Source organism: Rhinatrema bivittatum, chromosome 1 (genome assembly GCF_901001135.1).
Source record: "Rhinatrema bivittatum chromosome 1, aRhiBiv1.1, whole genome shotgun sequence".
Taxonomy (NCBI): domain Eukaryota; kingdom Metazoa; phylum Chordata; class Amphibia; order Gymnophiona; family Rhinatrematidae; genus Rhinatrema; species Rhinatrema bivittatum.
Genome location: NC_042615.1, coordinates 635210175 through 635220122, shown reverse-complemented (window position 1 = coordinate 635220122; position 9948 = coordinate 635210175). Strand labels below are relative to the sequence as shown.

The 9948-nt window shown below is 47.0% G+C and overlaps 6 non-coding genes across 6 annotated transcripts; all 6 read right to left on the bottom strand.

The window, feature by feature from the left end:
• Positions 1-5191: 5191 nt before the first annotated feature.
• Positions 5192-5263, bottom strand: TRNAP-UGG. The gene has a single exon. It is a non-coding gene; the product is annotated as a tRNA-Pro (tRNA).
• Positions 5264-5558: 295 nt separating this feature from the next.
• Positions 5559-5630, bottom strand: TRNAM-CAU. Its single transcript has one exon. It is a non-coding gene; the product is annotated as a tRNA-Met (tRNA).
• A 1173-nt stretch (positions 5631-6803) lies between these two features.
• On the bottom strand, positions 6804-6875 carry TRNAP-UGG. Its single transcript has one exon. It is a non-coding gene; the product is annotated as a tRNA-Pro (tRNA).
• A 295-nt stretch (positions 6876-7170) lies between these two features.
• TRNAM-CAU lies at positions 7171-7242 on the bottom strand. The gene has a single exon. It is a non-coding gene; the product is annotated as a tRNA-Met (tRNA).
• A 1173-nt stretch (positions 7243-8415) lies between these two features.
• Positions 8416-8487, bottom strand: TRNAP-UGG. The gene has a single exon. It is a non-coding gene; the product is annotated as a tRNA-Pro (tRNA).
• Positions 8488-8782: 295 nt separating this feature from the next.
• TRNAM-CAU lies at positions 8783-8854 on the bottom strand. Its single transcript has one exon. It is a non-coding gene; the product is annotated as a tRNA-Met (tRNA).
• Positions 8855-9948: the final 1094 nt, after the last annotated feature.

Below are 9948 nucleotides of genomic sequence, written 5' to 3'. Positions count from 1 at the left end.
AAGGATAGGACTGCTTCTACAGTCAAGTCCAAAAGCAAAGGACATTCAAGCAGCATTGTCTGAATTATCAAGAAAGCTCCATACTTCCTAAAAATGTTGCTTGAAGTAATTTTGTTATGGGATTGACAGTTTGTTTTTTATGTAAATACTAGCCGTTAAGCCCGTAACAACGGGCTACATTAACATTTTCTTTTAGTCCATTTCCTTACCCCTCATTCTTCCCCCCCACCCCCCCACCCCCTCACTCTTCCTCACCCTCTAGTCTCCCTCCCACCTCCCCCTCCCCTCACTCTCTCCTCCCCCTCCCCTCTCCCCTCACTCTCCTCCCTCCCCCTCCCCTCACTCTCTCCTCCCCTCAGTCACTCTCTCCTCCCTCCCCCCCTCCCCTCAGTCACTCCCCCTCTCTCAATCCCCTCCACTTTCAGCTCATTCACAACCCCTTCGGATGGCGCAGACAGAAGATCTCCGGGGGAGGTCCTTCCCTCCCTCTCGCGCGCCGCCACTGCCGCTACTGCTACTGCTCTTGCTCTTGCTCCTCGCCACGCCATTTTTGTTACAGGCAAGTTCTGACCGACGTGTTGCCCGCGCATGCGCGGTAGAGTTGCTCTCTACTGCGCATTTGCGGCACGTCAGTCAAGCTTCATTTATCTAGTAGATTACAGTCCTTAACATAAGGCTTGTAGGTAACTGGCATAGAGCAGCAGTTATTACCATTAACAGAAATATGGGGGTAATCTGTACAGATGTAGAGTCTGTGCAGGTTACTCCCATGTCTTTTCTTTGTTCTGTAAATATTATACCCATCTCCTGTACATCATGTCATGCATCTGTCCTTGAAAGCTTATGCTTCAATAAATTGGTTAGTCTATAAGGTGCCTCTCAACTCCATCCTTTTTTTTTTTTTGCTACACTATCCTAAGTCTGATGACTTTGAGTGGCAGTTACTACCATAAGAAACTTGTTGGCAGACTGGATGGAACATTTGGTCTTTTTTCTGTCATTATTATGTTACTTTGTTACTATATAAGTTACTCATAAACTTTGAGGCAGAGAAGAAGCAGACAAGACTCAGACTGGTATTCACTGCAATCTGTCTCCAAAATTAATAGTAGATATGAACTAGAAGATAAGACAGCAAAACACAGAGTAAGACAGAAAGACAGTGGGATGGAAACCTTTTAAGGCATAGAGTAGGTATGTGATTAATTTAAAACTAAATAGAAAAATAAAACAAATAGCAACTAATTCATTTCTTTCATAGGGCCCAAAACAAATTGAAGGAGCTCCCATGAATTAAACAAATCATATTTGTGCATTGATACCGTAAAGAGCAGGCACTTGGCAAAGAAGGGGAAGATAGGCATGTTGTCAAGGAGATGAGAGGAATGATGTATCACAGTGAATAATTTTGCTAGTCCGATCTATCTCTGCAGACCAGGAAAAGTGACACTGATCTTTAGACTGAGGGTGTCAGAGAATTGCTCTGTAGTGCTTCTCAAAACATTGTCAGTGTGAAAGCATAGCTGTGAGTTTTCTCTGAGTTCTTGATAAAAGTTTTTCCTGTGGCATATTATATAGTCTCATTGTGCCATCCCATCTACAACCTATCACACAAAAGAGGAAAGCAAAGCAGTGAGGCAGCGCTGCATCACAACATCTGCATCTCATTGCAGATGTGTTGCTTTGCTTGCTGTCTGTTTTTTTCTTTCAGGTGATTAAAGCCTTAGGTAAGCTTGAGATGAGAAATGTATTCTTTGCCTGGCAGTGGGCAAAGTGTGGCCATTGGGAACTAGGCAGGACTGAGCTTAATTGAGCAGTAAGGGCAAGGCAGAGAGTGCAGCATAGCAATCTGTATCGTGAAGCCTTTCCGTGTTAGAGAAATAGTGCATAGTAGCTGGTATGACACTCACTGATTGTCTGATAATGGGCACAGGGCATTATAATACCACTGCAAAATATTAAAACTTTATTGTAATCGTCACAGCACCAGTGATATAAAAGCAATGATATTTTTATGAATGTATTTATTTATTGAGTTTTATATACCGTTATATGGTTTTGCCATCACAATGGTTTACAAAGTTTTGGTCTTAACGAGTTAGTAAATACAAAATATTTGGGGTAAAGTTGCAAGGTGTAGCTTTGGGGTAAGGTAACAAGATGAAGTTGCAGGATAAGGGTACAGGAAAGAGTTGCAAATTTTGGTTAGAATAAGCAATGTTATTAGGTTGAAGTTGCAAGGTTACGTTATAAGATACAATATGATTAGATGAAGTTCCAATGATAATATGGTCAGATATCCATTTTTGGTTAGTTAAATACATTTCTCATATTCTCAAGAGGAAGTAGCAAGGTTGTTTAATAGCAATGTTATTGTTCAGGTGATGGTAATGGGGGGTATGCTTCTTTATGGTGAGTTCTATTAGTGACTAGCTGGGTGGTTCTCAATGTGTATTTAAGTAGGCTGTGGTGAATAGCCAGGTTTTCAGCTCCTTCTTGAAGATTTTTATGTTGGGTTGTGCTCTCTAATCTACTGGAATTGCATTCCATAGTTTGGGGCTTCCGATGGATATGACTCTTTTATGAGTTGTGGTGAGTTGTGTGGTTCGGGCATGTGGAATTTTCCGGAGACCTTTGTTGGCTGAGCGTAGGTCTTGTTTTGAGGCATGGAGTTCGATGGTTTTACTTAGCCAGTTGGTTTGCCGTCCTATGATTATTTTGTGTAGAATTGTTAGTATCTTGTAGTCTATTCGGTATTTTATTGGGAGACAATGCAGCGATATGAGGGTTGTAGTAATATGATTGTGTTTTTTTGTTCCTGTATGATTCTGGCAGCTGTGTTCTGTAGGATTTGGAGTAGACAGGTGGTTGTGAGTAGTAGGCCAAATAGTAGGGAGTTGCAGTAGTCAGGGTTGGAGAAAATGAGTAGTTGTAGAACTGTTCTGAAGTCGTCCTATGAGAGGAAAGGCTTGAGTCGTCTGAGTGTTAGTAATTTGTGGTATACTTCCTTATTTCCTCATATCCTTGCCTTTGCTCATTCCTGCTCTCCTTGCCGGGTGACACCGGGCAAGTGTATTGCTTTATGCCATCAGCTTTCTTCTGATTTTTCTCTTCACTTAAAACATAGTAGCAGGATTATTGGCAGAAAAGGACCAAATGCTCAATCCAGTCTGCCCAGCAAGCTTCTTCAGGTAGTAACCTGCTCTCTGTGCAGGTAACTCCCATGTTTCTCTTAAGGGCAGTAACTGCCGCTCCGTGCTGTTATCCCCAAGCCTTATGATTACCCCCCAAAATTGCAGCTGGCGACCTTTTATACTGAGAGAGGGGCTTTCTTGAAAATCCGGACAGTGCCGCTTGATTTGCTTTGCTTGTGGACTTGGTCTTAGAAGCGGTGTCGCAGTTGCATTAGAAGCACCAAACGCTTATTGGCTAAGGGTAGTAATCTCCATGCCTTCTGCGAAAGGTAGTAACTAGGGATGTGAATCGTTTTAGGACGATTAAAATTATCGTCCGATAATTTTAATATCGTCTTAAACCGTTATGGAACACAATACAATACAGATTCTAACGATTTATCGTTATAAATCGTTAGAATCGTGAGCCGGCACACTAAAACCGCCTAAAACCCACCCCCGACCCTTTAAAATTAAATCCCCCACCCTCCCGAACCCCCCCCAAATAACTTAAATAACCTGCGGGTCCAGCGGTGGTCCGGAACGGCAGCGGTCCGGAACGGGCTCCTGCTCCTGCATCTTGTCGTCTTCGGCCGGCGCCATTTTCCAAAATGGCGCCGAAAAATGGCGGCGGCCATAGACGAAAAAGATTGGATGGCAGGAGGTCCTGCCGGACCCCCGCTGGACTTTTGGCAAGTCTCGTGGGGGTCAGGAGGCCCCCACAAGCTGGCCAAAAGTTCCTGGAGGTCCAGCGGGGGTCAGGGAGCGATTTCCCGCCGCGAATCGTTTTCGTACGGAAAATGGCGCCGGCAGGAGATCGACTGCAGGAGGTCGTTCAGCGAGGGTTCCGGCGCCTCGCTGAACGAACTCCTGCAGTCGATCTCCTGCCGGCGCCATTTTCCGTACGAAAACGATTCGCGGCGGGAAATCGCTCCCTGACCCCCGCTGGACCTCCAGGAACTTTTGGCCAGCTTGTGGGGGGCCTCCTGACCCCCACGAGACTTGCCAAAAGTCCAGCGGGGGTCCGGAAGGACCTCCTGCCGTCCAATCTTTTTCGTCTATGGCCGCCGCCATTTTTCAGCGCCATTTTGGAAAATGGCGCCGGCCGAAGACGACAAGATGCAGGAGCAGGAGCCTGTTCCGGACCGCTGCCGTTCCGGACCGCCGCTGGACCCGCAGGTTATTTAAGTTATTTGGGGGGGTTCAGGAGGGTGGGGGATTTAATTTAAAGGGTCGGGGGTGGGTTTTAGGGGGTTTTAATGTGCCGGTTTTTCGATTTTTCGATTTTTCGATTTTTTTTAACGATTTTTCACGATTTTTTCACGATATTTTACCCCCCCAAACGGCAACAATACGATTCCCTCCCCCTCCCAGCCGAAATCGATCGTTAAGACGATCGAGGACACGATTCACATCCCTAGTAGTAACTGCCTCTGCAGGAGGTTACTCCCATGCAAGCTTTCTTCCTTTCCTTTAGGACTTGGCCGTAGCAGCAGTCCTGAGATTCTTCCCTCACCTCTGCATATCGGTATCCCTGAGTGAAGAAGTCAGGACCCTCGGTTGATGATAGAATCCAATTCCTCTTTTCCGCACTGCCGCCCTTCCCTTGGATTCTCCTTTCCCCTATCGGTCTTCCTCTGTTCACTTGAACAGCTAAAGAACTGCGTGTGGGCAACCTTTAGGGCTTAGCCAATATCTTCTTCCTGCATGACTGATGGCTTGCCTGCCCGATCGCCCGTCCTGCCTCCGCTTGCTCTCCTGTCTTCCGTCTCTTGCAGTTACTGAAAAACCTGACGCGAGCATTCCTTTGCCATTTCCATGCTCCTTTATATTTCGGTCCATAATTCCTGTGTATCCCTTACATCCCATTCTCCTGACAAGGCTTCCTATGAAGAATGCCTTATTAATGTCCTTACCAAAAACACAAAAGCTTGACTAGTACAGGGTTTGCCACTCCTTCCAGCCAGCAGAGGTTTCTGCTTTCCGCCACCCAGGTGTCCCTGTGAGCAGAAATCAAAGGGCTCATCTGGGAGTTGAACCCAGGACCTCTCGCACCCAAAGCGAGAATCATACCCCTAGACCAATGAGCCACTGGATACCATCTTCCTTTCCAAAAGCGAGTGGAAGGTGGAAAGGTGCCTTCTTGGTGGCCAATGCTCCAACAAGCAGCTACGTTTAGCTTCAGGATACACTACCACAGATATTCCAAATTAGAACGCTGAGCTTTATGATGCGTTCTTGCTTGCCATTTTTCCAACAAGCAGGTGCTTTTAACCTTAGGGTTGACTAGCGCTGATATTCCTAATTAGAACACAAAGCTTTATGATGGGAAACTGTATCCTTCTGCTTTAAAATTTCATGCAGGACTTGAAAATGAGTCTGCACTAGCAGAGGATGGTTTCGATCCATCGACCTCTGGGTTATGGGCCCAGCACGCTCCCGCTGCGCCACTCTGCTCTGTGAGGAGAAGTCTGCCGTTCTCTTTTAAATGCAGCAGGTCGCGTCCATGACACTCAAGGCCATTAAAGAGTGCTTTGGTGTATCTCTTCTCCCGCTTGCTTCACTTGTCCGTCTCCATGCAAGCGTACGTACCTAACCTTTGCTCCATTCAGCTCTCCTTGCCGGGTGACACCGGGCAAGTGTATTGCTTTATGCCATCAGCTTTCTTCTGATTTTTCTCTTCACTTAAAACATAGTAGCAGGATTATTGGCAGAAAAGGACCAAATGCTCAATCCAGTCTGCCCAGCAAGCTTCTTCAGGTAGTAACCTGCTCTCTGTGCAGGTAACTCCCATGTTTCTCTTAAGGGAGGTAACTGCCGCTCCGTGCTGTTATCCCCAAGCCTTATGATTTCCCCCCAAAATTGCAGCTGGCGACCTTTTATACTGGGAGAGGGGCTTTCTTGAAAATCCGGACAGTGCCGCTTGATTTGCTTTGCTTGTGGACTTGGTCTTAGAAGCGGTGTCGCAGTTGCATTAGAAGCACCAAAAGCTTATTGGCTAAGGGTAGTAATCTCCATGCCTTCTGCGAAAGGTAGTAACTGCCTCTGCAGGAGGTTACTCCCATGCAAGCTTTCTTCCTTTCCTTTAGGACTTGGCCGTAGCAGCAGTCCTGAGATTCTTCCCTCACCTCTGCATATCGGTATCCCTGAGTGAAGAAGTCAGGACCCTCGGTTGATGATAGAATCCAATTCCTCTTTTCCGCACTGCCGCCCTTCCCTTGAATTCTCCTTTCCCCTATCGGTCTTCCTCTGTTCACTTGAACAGCTAAAGAACTGCGTGTGGGCAACCTTTAGGGCTTAGCCAATATCTTCTTCCTGCATGACCGATGGCTTGCCTGCCCGATCGCCCGTCCTGCCTCCGCTTGCTCTCCTGTCTTCCGTCTCTTGCAGTTACTGAAAAACCTGACGCGAGCATTCCTTTGCCATTTCCATGCTCCTTTATATTTCGGTCCATAATTCCTGTGTATCCCTTACATCCCATTCTCCTGACAAGGCTTCCTATGAAGAATGCCTTATTAATGTCCTTACCAAAAACACAAAAGCTTGACTAGTACAGGGTTTGCCACTCCTTCCAGCCAGCAGAGGTTTCTGCTTTCCGCCACCCAGGTGTCCCTGTGAGCAGAAATCAAAGGGCTCATCTGGGAGTTGAACCCAGGACCTCTCGCACCCAAAGCGAGAATCATACCCCTAGACCAATGAGCCACTGGATACCATCTTCCTTTCCAAAAGCGAGTGGAAGGTGGAAAGGTGCCTTCTTGGTGGCCAATGCTCCAACAAGCAGCTACGTTTAGCTTCAGGATACACTACCACAGATATTCCAAATTAGAACGCTGAGCTTTATGATGCGTTCTTGCTTGCCATTTTTCCAACAAGCAGGTGCTTTTAACCTTAGGGTTGACTAGCGCTGATATTCCTAATTAGAACACAAAGCTTTATGATGGGAAACTGTATCCTTCTGCTTTAAAATTTCATGCAGGACTTGAAAATGAGTCTGCACTAGCAGAGGATGGTTTCGATCCATCGACCTCTGGGTTATGGGCCCAGCACGCTCCCGCTGCGCCACTCTGCTCTGTGAGGAGAAGTCTGCCGTTCTCTTTTAAATGCAGCAGGTCGCGTCCATGACACTCAAGGCCATTAAAGAGTGCTTTGGTGTATCTCTTCTCCCGCTTGCTTCACTTGTCCGTCTCCATGCAAGCGTACGTACCTAACCTTTGCTCCATTCAGCTCTCCTTGCCGGGTGACACCGGGCAAGTGTATTGCTTTATGCCATCAGCTTTCTTCTGATTTTTCTCTTCACTTAAAACATAGTAGCAGGATTATTGGCAGAAAAGGACCAAATGCTCAATCCAGTCTGCCCAGCAAGCTTCTTCAGGTAGTAACCTGCTCTCTGTGCAGGTAACTCCCATGTTTCTCTTAAGGGAGGTAACTGCCGCTCCGTGCTGTTATCCCCAAGCCTTATGATTTCCCCCCAAAATTGCAGCTGGCGACCTTTTATACTGGGAGAGGGGCTTTCTTGAAAATCCGGACAGTGCCGCTTGATTTGCTTTGCTTGTGGACTTGGTCTTAGAAGCGGTGTCGCAGTTGCATTAGAAGCACCAAAAGCTTATTGGCTAAGGGTAGTAATCTCCATGCCTTCTGCGAAAGGTAGTAACTGCCTCTGCAGGAGGTTACTCCCATGCAAGCTTTCTTCCTTTCCTTTAGGACTTGGCCGTAGCAGCAGTCCTGAGATTCTTCCCTCACCTCTGCATATCGGTATCCCTGAGTGAAGAAGTCAGGACCCTCGGTTGATGATAGAATCCAATTCCTCTTTTCCGCACTGCCGCCCTTCCCTTGAATTCTCCTTTCCCCTATCGGTCTTCCTCTGTTCACTTGAACAGCTAAAGAACTGCGTGTGGGCAACCTTTAGGGCTTAGCCAATATCTTCTTCCTGCATGACCGATGGCTTGCCTGCCCGATCGCCCGTCCTGCCTCCGCTTGCTCTCCTGTCTTCCGTCTCTTGCAGTTACTGAAAAACCTGACGCGAGCATTCCTTTGCCATTTCCATGCTCCTTTATATTTCGGTCCATAATTCCTGTGTATCCCTTACATCCCATTCTCCTGACAAGGCTTCCTATGAAGAATGCCTTATTAATGTCCTTACCAAAAACACAAAAGCTTGACTAGTACAGGGTTTGCCACTCCTTCCAGCCAGCAGAGGTTTCTGCTTTCCGCCACCCAGGTGTCCCTGTGAGCAGAAATCAAAGGGCTCATCTGGGAGTTGAACCCAGGACCTCTCGCACCCAAAGCGAGAATCATACCCCTAGACCAATGAGCCACTGGATACCATCTTCCTTTCCAAAAGCGAGTGGAAGGTGGAAAGGTGCCTTCTTGGTGGCCAATGCTCCAACAAGCAGCTACGTTTAGCTTCAGGATACACTACCACAGATATTCCAAATTAGAACGCTGAGCTTTATGATGCGTTCTTGCTTGCCATTTTTCCAACAAGCAGGTGCTTTTAACCTTAGGGTTGACTAGCGCTGATATTCCTAATTAGAACACAAAGCTTTATGATGGGAAACTGTATCCTTCTGCTTTAAAATTTCATGCAGGACTTGAAAATGAGTCTGCACTAGCAGAGGATGGTTTCGATCCATCGACCTCTGGGTTATGGGCCCAGCACGCTCCCGCTGCGCCACTCTGCTCTGTGAGGAGAAGTCTGCCGTTCTCTTTTAAATGCAGCAGGTCGCGTCCATGACACTCAAGGCCATTAAAGAGTGCTTTGGTGTATCTCTTCTCCCGCTTGCTTCACTTGTCCGTCTCCATGCAAGCGTACGTACCTAACCTTTGCTCCATTCAGCTCTCCTTGCCGGGTGACACCGGGCAAGTGTATTGCTTTATGCCATCAGCTTTCTTCTGATTTTTCTCTTCACTTAAAACATAGTAGCAGGATTATTGGCAGAAAAGGACCAAATGCTCAATCCAGTCTGCCCAGCAAGCTTCTTCAGGTAGTAACCTGCTCTCTGTGCAGGTAACTCCCATGTTTCTCTTAAGGGAGGTAACTGCCGCTCCGTGCTGTTATCCCCAAGCCTTATGATTTCCCCCCAAAATTGCAGCTGGCGACCTTTTATACTGGGAGAGGGGCTTTCTTGAAAATCCGGACAGTGCCGCTTGATTTGCTTTGCTTGTGGACTTGGTCTTAGAAGCGGTGTCGCAGTTGCATTAGAAGCACCAAAAGCTTATTGGCTAAGGGTAGTAATCTCCATGCCTTCTGCGAAAGGTAGTAACTGCCTCTGCAGGAGGTTACTCCCATGCAAGCTTTCTTCCTTTCCTTTAGGACTTGGCCGTAGCAGCAGTCCTGAGATTCTTCCCTCACCTCTGCATATCGGTATCCCTGAGTGAAGAAGTCAGGACCCTCGGTTGATGATAGAATCCAATTCCTCTTTTCCGCACTGCCGCCCTTCCCTTGAATTCTCCTTTCCCCTATCGGTCTTCCTCTGTTCACTTGAACAGCTAAAGAACTGCGTGTGGGCAACCTTTAGGGCTTAGCCAATATCTTCTTCCTGCATGACCGATGGCTTGCCTGCCCGATCGCCCGTCCTGCCTCCGCTTGCTCTCCTGTCTTCCGTCTCTTGCAGTTACTGAAAAACCTGACGCGAGCATTCCTTTGCCATTTCCATGCTCCTTTATATTTCGGTCCATAATTCCTGTGTATCCCTTACATCCCATTCTCCTGACAAGGCTTCCTATGAAGAATGCCTTATTAATGTCCTTACCAAAAACACAAAAGCTTGACTAT